Consider the following 10,313-nt stretch of genomic DNA (forward strand, 5'->3'; position numbering starts at 1 on the left):
GGAAAAGGCGGCCATCTTGAATTTTCTATAAAAAACACCTTTACCACCAGATTCAAACGTAAACTTGTCGTTGGAATTTTCATCGATCGTCTCGAAACTTTTTGGGCATCAATGGCAAGCTACTGTGGAAAAAATGTTGGAATTAGAAGTTGTAGATTTTGAACGGCGTGCGCGTGGCAAGCTAGCAAAGTGGCGCACTGTTATAACTCCCATGCATTTCAATACAATACAGTGAAAATTGAATGCATGCATTAATGCCTGAAACTGAATACATTGAAAAACACTGGATATGGACATATAAGGAATGTGGGCGTGGTTAGCATAAAACCACTGTTGCTAAGGACGACAAAAAGTTTACTTTTACCGATTTGTCCGAAACTGACGTCAATCTGTTCGTCCTCCCGAGGGGACCAAAACATAAAATGGTTGCTATGGAGATAAAATCAACAGAAAAGCCGCCATTTTGGAAAAAGTGGTTTTTTATCAACTTATGACATATAACTCTCACCAATGGAGGAATGTGTTTTTCTGAGTCAGTTGATGATGCTGATCGCTATGCTAGCAATTTTAGCCACATTAGCATAGCTAGCATAGTTAGCATAATTAGCATTTTAGGAAATGTGTTTTTTTGAGTCAGTTGATGATGCTGATCGCTATGCTAGCACTTTTAGCTATGTTAGCATAGCTAGCATAGTTAGCATAATTAGCATTTTAGGTAATGTGTTTTTCTGAGTCAGTTGAAGATGCTGATTGCTATGCTAGCACTTTTAGCCACATTAGCATAGTTAGCATAGTTAGCATAATTAGCATTTTAGGTAATGTGTTTTTCTGAGTCAGTTGATGATGCTGATCGCTATGCTAGCACTTTTAGCCACATTAGCATAGCTAGCATAGTTAGCATAATTAGCATTTTAGGAAATGTGTTTTTTTGAGTCAGTTGATGATGCTAATCGCAATGCTAGCTCATTTAGGCACATTAGCATAGCTAGCATAGTTAGCATAATTAGCATTTTAGGAAATGTGTTTTTCTGAGAGAGTTGATTATGCTGATCGCTATGCTAGGACTTTTAGTCACATTAGCATAGTTAGCATAGTTAGCATTATGAGCAAATCCAGCCTTGATTAGCTTTTAATTTGTGGGCGGTGAGGGCGGAGAGGGCCGCGGTAGTGCGTAGAGTTGGGCGTGGAAGGCGGGTTGCGTCTGCGGGCCATACAACGCCGCTTGCGGCTTTAATTATTCTTCTTCTTTCTAACGGATACTTTGAGCTCAAATTTGACCCCCGCCACATACCCGAAAACTCACCAAAATTGGCACACACCTAGGATAAATTGAAAATGAATTTTCGGCAAAGAGAACGTCACCCCCCCCACGACGATGACATCACGGCGAGCGTTCCCGTAAAAAAAATGAATGGGCCGAAAATCGCTTATGGGGCCAAAAAAAAATATTTTGAAATACAGTAGCGAAACCAAAACACGTGTGTTGGAAATATCCCAAAGAAGTTATGAAATCATTATGGGATGGCCACACGACCTACGGCTTGGCGGCCATTTTGTGGCGAACTCAGAGAAATGGCGATTTTCGTGTTTTTTGACAATATGGGAAAACAACACTTTTGTTCAAGCGATTTTCACGAAATCGGACACACATGCCACTAGCACGATTCTACAATAACCAAAGAAGTTTTGTTGACCTTTGACCTTGGGAAGGGGCGGCCATCTTGAATTTTCAAAAAAAAGCACCTTTAGTAACGGATACAAACGAAAACTCGTCCTAGGAATTTTCATCGATCTTTTTGAAACTTCTCGGGCATCAATGGCAAGCTACTGTGGACAAAATGTTGGAATTAGAAGTTGTAGATTTTGAAACGCGTGCGCGTGGCGAATTCGCAACCGTCGCCATTTTAGCTAGCTCGCACATATTTTATCGGAATGTCGTGAAAATGAAATATACGATTCCCTGGCCCACACTGAACAAAACGATGTCACATACGACAAAATCGATAAAGGAATGTGGCCGTGGTAAACAAAAAACGATCGCAAAAAAAAGTGCTGACTCGGCAAAAAAAAAAATTTCGGATTTTTTTTTTAAGAATCGGCTAACGAAACCCAGATAACTTTGTCGGGTATATCCAAACAAAGTTTTTAAATCATTACGTGATGGCGACACGACCTACGGTTTGGCGGCCATTTTGTGCCAAAATCTGCCATTTTGAGTTTTTCGCGTTTTTACACAATAGGGAAAAATGAACTTTTTTTTGAGCGATTTTCACGAAATTTGACTCGCATGTCCGTAGCGTAAGTCTACAATTACCTCTGGAGTTTCGTCGACCTTTGACCTCGGGAAAAGGCGGCCATCTTGAATTTTCTATAAAAAACACCTTTGCCACTGGATTCAAACGTAAACTTGTCGTTGGAATTTTTATCGATCGTCTCGAAACTTTTTGGGCATCAATGGCAAGCTACTGTGGAAAAAATGTTGGAATTAGAAGTTGTAGATTTTGAACGGCGTGCGCGTGGCAAACTAGCAAAGTGGCGCACTGTTATAACTCCCATGCATTTCAATACAATACAGTGAAAATTGAATGCATGCATCCATGCCTGAAACTGAATACATTGAAAAAGACTGGAAATGGACATATAAGGAATGTGGGCGTGGTTAGCATAAAACCACTGTTGCTAAGGACGACAAAAAGTTTACTTTTACCGATATGTCCGAAACTGACGTCAATCTGTTCGTCTTCTCAAGGGGAACAAAACATAAAATGGTTGCTATGGAGATAAAATAAACAAAAAAGCCGCCATTTTGAAAAAAGTGGGTTTTTTTATCAACTTATGGCATATAGCTCTCACCTATGGAGGAATGTGTTTTTCTGAGTCAGTTGATGATGCCGATCGCTATGCTAGCACTTTTAGCTACATTAGCATAGCTAGCATAGTTAGCATAATTAGCATTTTAGGTAATGTGTTTTTCTGAGTCAGTTGATGATGCTGATCGCTATGCTAGCACTTTTAGCCACATTAGCATAGCTAGCATAGTTAGCATAATTAGCATTTTAGGTAATGTGTTTTTCTGAGTTAGTTGATGATGCTGATCGCTATGCTAGCACTTTTAGCCACATTAGCATAGCTAGCATAGTTAGCATAATTAGTATTTTAGGTAATGTGTTTTTCTGAGTCAGTTGATGATGCTGATCGCTATGCTAACACTTTTAGCTACATTAGCATAGCTAGCATAGTTAGCATAATTAGCATTTTAGGTTATGTGTTTTTCTGAGTCAGTTGATGATGCTGATCGCTATGCCAGCACTTGTAGCCACATTAGCATAGCTAGCATAGTTAGCATAATTAGCATATGCAGTTTTGACTAGCCATTATCAAAAGTGGGCGGTGAGGTCGGTGGTGCGTAGAGTTGGGCGTGGAGGCGGGTTACGTCTGCGGGCCATACAACGCCGCTTGCGGCTTTAATTTCATTTTATTCCTTCTTGGACTAATGCGGGACATCAAACTGGGTCACAGAGAGACGGAAGTACCGCTGAAGGCATCCGTCATCCAGACGCAGCTCCTGCCTGTGGACGGTGAAGCTCGCTGTACTGGGAAAGACTCTGAATGATCTCATGAACCCAAACATGGAGACGTGATTAGAGTTCTTTATGCATGCATTTTAAAGTCAATGCTTCCACGTAGCGATGAGGCTAAAAGCTGGACAGCAGCTCCTCCCACAAACTTCTGGAGCACACCTTTTTTAAAAGCATCTCACAGTTTTGGTTTGAACGGAGCATTTGAAATGAATTTAGTCATTCATTAAATCAGTGTTTTTCAACCTTTTCTGAGCCACGGCACACTTTAACCTTAAAAAAAATCCCGCGGCACACCAGCATCCAAAAATTAAAAAAAAAAGGAGAAACTCATAGTCTGTATTGATCTACAGCCCCTGCACAATCTCACATGCATTTTTGAGATAATTGTTACAGAAAAAGCTGGAAACTGCAGCTGTTTTTTTCTAAAAGATGCAATAAAAGTTAAGTTAGAAGATTTAAAACATTTTGATGTGTGTTTGTTGGTTTCAAGACGTTTAACAACAGATCTCCTTTTGCGCTGTCACTCTCACAACCCAATGCATCATGGGAAATGTAGTGCATAAAACGGCCGAAGATCGGTTTTCGGAGCTTCATTGTTTTGTTCACTTGTTCCACGGTCTGATACCGGATTCTGTGGAAAGCTACACCGCTAAAGACGAGCTTTAGCTGGTATTTCTGTTAGAACTGAGCGACTTTACGAGCTAAATCGGGACAAGGAAGTGAAGACTTTAAGCACTTCTGATTGGTCAGACCGATGACATGTGATTAACCCCCCCAACACGGGACTTTTCCAAAATACAGCCGAAGGTGCAGCTGAATCGCGGTACGTCATTCTTATCAAAATGTCTTTAATAAAATAAAATAAACGCAAAGAAAAGGTATTTTAAGATCTTTTATATTCCTAACTCCTCAGTGTTTTATCAGGGCCTGTTTGGATGAACACAGAGCTAAAATCCTGGAGATGAGAAATGTTTTTAGATCAGTTAATGAGGGCAAATTCCCACGGCACACTTGGCCATCTCCCACGGCACACTAGTGTGCCGCGGCACACTGGTTGAAAAACACTGCATTAAATGATCTATTACTCGATCAACACTACTTTATAAGTATCCTTACTCCTGCTGTACTCCAACTTTACTTTACTTTACCTTTTCATTTATTAGTAAATATTTTTTCTTAATTTTTAAATGCAATTTTTAGTCTTTTCTTTCTATGCTCTATGTTTGGGTACTTTACCTCATTGGCTCATATGAAACCTAATCTTCATGTGAAGACTTATTATCAGAGCTAACAGATGAATTTGGACCAGTCAGCCCAGATGAATAAAAGCTAAAGGTGCTTCTGGTCCAGTTCAAGGCTTCCACAATAAATGGTTTAAGTCTGACGGAGGCTCCTGGTGAGTAAAAGGGTGAAAATACCGAGCCATAAGCATCAGCCACTCAGATGGGCTTTAGATGGAGTAAAAAAAAAACCTCCATTTGAGCACAGAAGATAGAAGACGTATCAACATGGACAGTGAAAATAAAGGAGCTGTGGAAAAACAGAGCAGTGTTTGCAGAATCCAATTGAGCTGACACTTTTTCAACCACATACCATTTTCTGTTGTTTACGGCTTTATGAGCGGCCGACCCGGCTGTGTCTGCGCTTCCGTGGGTGTGTGCGTGCGGCTGAGCGGCTGACCCGTGTGTGTTTACGCGCCTGTGCGTGATTGAGGCTGATGGATGTTGACAGCTGCGGAGAATCACTTTCCTGTTGGTAAAACACCATATTGACCCTGTAGCCCCACGGCAGGCAGAGGTTGGGGGCGCTCAAGCCCGGCAGGCAGAGTGGGGTTGACATCCAGCTGAGGTGCTGTGAGCTGCACTTGAACTTAGGACATCACACTGACCCCCAGAGCCGCACGGACACACGCCGCCCGTCCAACAACACACCAGGAAAATATATTGGGGGGACTCTCGGGTGATGCACCTGCTGTCAGGCATCTAGTGAGCGCCGAAACACAGTCCTGTTATTTCCATGTGGAGTAGAAATAATAGAACAGTGCAGTTCAGCTTTTGCACAAATGTGTTTATTTAAACTTTCTGAAATGTCATGTTAGGTAAATGTGGATATTGATAGCCTGTGTGTATGCATGTGTGTGTGTTATGCAAGTTCTATCTGTACTGTTTTGTTTGTTTTCTACTCTGTCGTTTGTGATTCTTGAAATGGAGGACCCCCTTAAAGAAGATGTTCCAAATAAATAAAATAATTTCATTCAAAAAAGACTGTCTTAATCACCACAATATCTATGTTAGATAATAAATGGTAAATAAGCCAAAGAAAGCAATCCGAAGCAAAACAGTAGAGCTAGTAGAATTCTAAAATCATCAAAGTGCCTAAATAAAGATCAGATGTGTAAAACTTTAATCCAAAATATTCTAGAAAAGCTAAATTATTTGATCCTTGAGTCGTGTAAATTTATATAGCTGCAGCTGAGAGTTTGATTTTAAAGAGAAGACTGTTTGTTTGAAATTCTGAATTAAATTTAAAAGTTCTTCTCCGATCATCTTTTGGTCTATTATCAAAGGGGGCTGTAAGCTAGCAGGAGAGGGTGTAAACAAAGGAATGATGGGAAATGAGAGCAGGCTAACAGTCCCACCCACAACTCAGAGGTGAACGTCCAGGACGTCTGGAAACACTTTGAAAACACAGATCAGAAGATGATTGGAGTGGGACTTTAAGTCTTCTTTTTTTATTTTATGTGGGCTTGAGAAGGGTTTTTTTTTAATTGCCTAATTGTTGCTAGGAGAAGCAGGAATTTTTTTGTGACCGTTTTGGTCTAAAAACAACATGAAAGGAAACAAAGAGTTCCCGCTCCACTCAGCAGCAGCAGTGTGTGGACGCTCCCTAACCTGTGCCTCACCCGGTTAATCTCAGAGGAACGCAAGTGGCATGTTTTTGAGCACGCGTCTGAGCGCACGCAGCTCTACGTCCTCAGAGGGGCTCCTGCCAACAACTGTTTGTTCCTTAACCTGCTTCTGGTTCACAACCCATCAAGGTGTCACCTGGTGTGGCCCCTCAGAGTGAAACAGCCAGGCGGGTGACGGGCCGCTTTAATTCGCTGCTTGGGCGTGTTCGGCCACCCTGACTTAATAACAAGGTTGGTCAGCCAGCAGGACCCTGCCGTCCTCCCGGGGTTTTGTCTCACAGCCGAGGCTTGGCGAGTGTGTGTGTGTCTGGCCAAGGTGGCTAATGCAGCATTCACTGGCCAGTGTTGGTGTGTGTGTGTGTGTGACAGCAACTAAAGTGTGCGGGTGAAGGGTTATTCACAGAGAGAGTGTAGGCTGTAATTTAAAACAACTGGAGCAAATCCCTATCTCTCTTTGTTTCATGTGCGCTCGTTATTACACAGACTAGCAGGCAGCTGATTGGTGGAGATTACTGAAACATCCTGCCTGTATCAGCTGCTGGGCCCTCTGACAGGCTGCCTTTGAGTGTGAGTATGTGTGTGTGTGTGTGTGGGAGTGGGGGTCAGTCATGCCCCATCACCCAAAGTGACCACGGGGAGCATGTCCTTTAACCACTCCTTCCCTCTCTGTCCACTCATTCCTCCATCTCCATACCTCCTCTGTCTGCTGTGATTTGTTTCTTCCTCTGTATTCTCTCCTCGTCGCCACTACTCTTCATTATAAAGACCAAGTCCTTATCGGAAGAAGAAGTGATCAGAGCCAACCGCCATCTACAGCGTGGCGGCCAGCACAGCGCGAGCAGGGCCTGCATGCCAATGTACCTGTTGTTGTTGACGCTGAAGTGCCATTAACACGCCCAGGTTTGGGAAATCTGTTCTCCACATTTGACCAATTCTCCGAGTGAGCAGTGAGTTACGGACACAGACGCGTTTGGAAATCGTGTGGTGGTTCAACCATTGAATGTATGTGAGAACTGGACTGAGTGACCCCGCCCCCACCCCCGGCATTGCTAACAGGAGGTTTTGGCTCCAAGAAGCCCAAACCCCACAGACGCCTATAAGGAAATAAACAGCTATAACTCCATCTTTCTATTTTTTTTTTTTTATCAAAACTGACTTATAAACTGACCAGTCAGACGCATCGATAAAAGTAGGCGGTCTCACGTCAATCGTTCGAAATGTTTCACTGACTGTGTGTAGCCCACTTTCAAGTGGGTGGGGTTCGGACTACCAAAAAGCTCACTCCTGATTGGGGAGAGTGGTTGCCATAGAAACGATGACTAAAGCCAGATGTGAACAAGAGGTTACAAAGTAATTTACAGTCTCCAGTTTTCATAGATTAAAGGGCCTATATTATTGCTATTCTTAAGCCTTTTATAGTTAGCTACATCCACATATAGGATATATACCTTTAATACAGTAAAGATTTTTTTTTGTGAAATTAGTTATTTTCGCTGCACATTTTCTGACCCAGAAGCAAGACAACTCTACCGCCGAGACTCCGCCTTTCTCTTCTTATAGGTGCCGCCCATTTCATTACGCCAACCCAGAGCCGGCCTCGGCAGAGTGTTTGCGAACGAACAACATCCAAACTTTCGCTGGATGGATGTGCATATTCTGCACATAAAAGGAAAGCATTAAGCCGATCACCGCTAGTTCCACAAAGAAAGTGGGTGTGTTTGTTAGCCTGGGGCGGAGCTGGCAGCACAGACTCTTCCTGGAAGGGGCTGTTCCTTACTTTGTGATGTCACAATGTGAGGACCCAGTGGTTTTTGTGGATTGGGAGGGGCTGGTGCTCAGAGAGCAGGTTTTAGATGCGTAAAATGGATCAAAATACCGCTTTGGGGTTGTTTTTGGTGAAGAATTAACATTACAATATACTTAAAAGCTCAAAAAGTTGATTTTGCATGACAAAGGCCCTTTAATAAAACGTGTCAATGAAAATTTTATCGTTTTAAGATGTTTTTGTTTTCGCTGGGGCCTGTTTAGCCTGCAGGAGTAACTTCCGTGTGACTTAACTATCTTTTTTTAGACGCTGAAATTAGTCGTCATCTTCTTGCAATTGTGTGATTTTGGAGCAAAATAACAGAACAGTATCTGTAGGCCTTTGCAGACCTTCAGTTTGAAATCATCAAAAATCCCCTTCTCCTCCATTAGAGTTGACCCCTGCGTAAAACACCAGTGTGTAATGATGGACTAAACTAGCGCCATTCATCATCCACTCGTCTCTGACAGTCCTCTAACCTCACTGGTTCCTCTGTCCACAGCCGTGACGGAGCTGGACACCAAAGAGAAACAGGTTTTCCTTCGCAGCAGAGGCAGTGAAGTGGAACGCCCCTAAAATGCAGGCGTTTACCAAGCTGTTGGTCCGACTGCTGTAAAAGTCACTGACCACCCTCTTGTGTGTTTTTAGGCGGGGTTTGAGTTCCTGGGATGAAGAGTACATCTTTATCTTGACACTAGACCACAAGCAAACTTGACTTTCTGGCCTTCACGTCACCGCAGTTAATTTCTTCCTATGAGCTATTGACTGGCCACCTATTGATCTGCACACAATGTATCTCACAAATCATCTGCGTGTCGATCGATGGAGAAATCTCCCGGAAAATTCATATTGAGAAGCGTGGCGTGCTTTGGGCTGGCCCACTGAATGGAGCGTATTGAATGTTTAGTTGATTAATCGGGCTAGTTTAAATTTGACCGTGGGTAGCTCTATTAAACAGTGGCCAGCGTAAATCAAGATGCTGCCGTTTGTGATTGAAATGAGCTGAGCTCTGCACACAGCAGTGCTGGGGATAAATCAGGGTCTGGGTTTTTATATATTTTTATTAGCAGTAATAACTGGGATAAAATCTGGCAAAGCCAAGGTCTGCGCCGTGATGGATAATTCACATTTGAATGCCTGTTTGTGCGCAGACTTTTATAAAACTTTGGATTGTCCTTTTCATTAAACACCAGCAGAGCACTGGCGGTGAAGTTCGGCCACCTCCGATCTGATTGATATGGAGATCAATACCGCGCAGATTGTCTTTGGGGCACTCCCAACGCCGGCTAAATATTCAGAGACAGTTTTGTGATTTAAGGGAGTCTGCTTCAATAAACTCAAGAAGTTAATTTTAACAAAAGAAATTAGGTTATGGCGAGAGGCCGTCATGTGGATAGCGTCATTTAATGCTTAATTAAGTATATTATGAGGCATTATTGATATATATGTTCAGCTCAGCCGTATTGTATATGAACTCTTGAGTCTGAAGGAGGGTTTTCATCGCAGGTTTTCTTTCCAACACAAAAGAGAATATTTTTATCCGAAACAGCATGTTTACATTCAAATCAGCAATCACTTCAAAAACAACTGCAGAATTAATGTTCTTTTTATTTAAAGTAATTTCATTTTTCTGGGTATTATTTCAAAATGTAAGTTAAGGTGGGAGGACTTTACTTGAAACGGACTTATTTAGTGCATCATGACCGACATGGATCCTGTTACTTTTGTTTATTTTGAATGAATCGCAAACAGAAGGTCCAAGATTTACATTTTGGTTTAGTCCGATCACCGACTAATTCCTGTGATCAACTTCAGGACATGTTGCATTTATGGTCACCCTCTTCAACCACACGGTCCTAACTGCTTATAAACACACGGATTGGTTTAGAACATGGGGCTCAGGATGAATTGTCATGAAACAGTTAATGAAGCTTTCATTTTTTTTTCCACACAAACTTTTTTCATTATTAATTTTCATTTTCTTTTCTTTTTGTGTACAGAACTTCATGAAAACGCTGTA

This window comes from Oryzias latipes, chromosome 10, assembly GCF_002234675.1.
Source record: "Oryzias latipes chromosome 10, ASM223467v1".
Taxonomy (NCBI): domain Eukaryota; kingdom Metazoa; phylum Chordata; class Actinopteri; order Beloniformes; family Adrianichthyidae; genus Oryzias; species Oryzias latipes.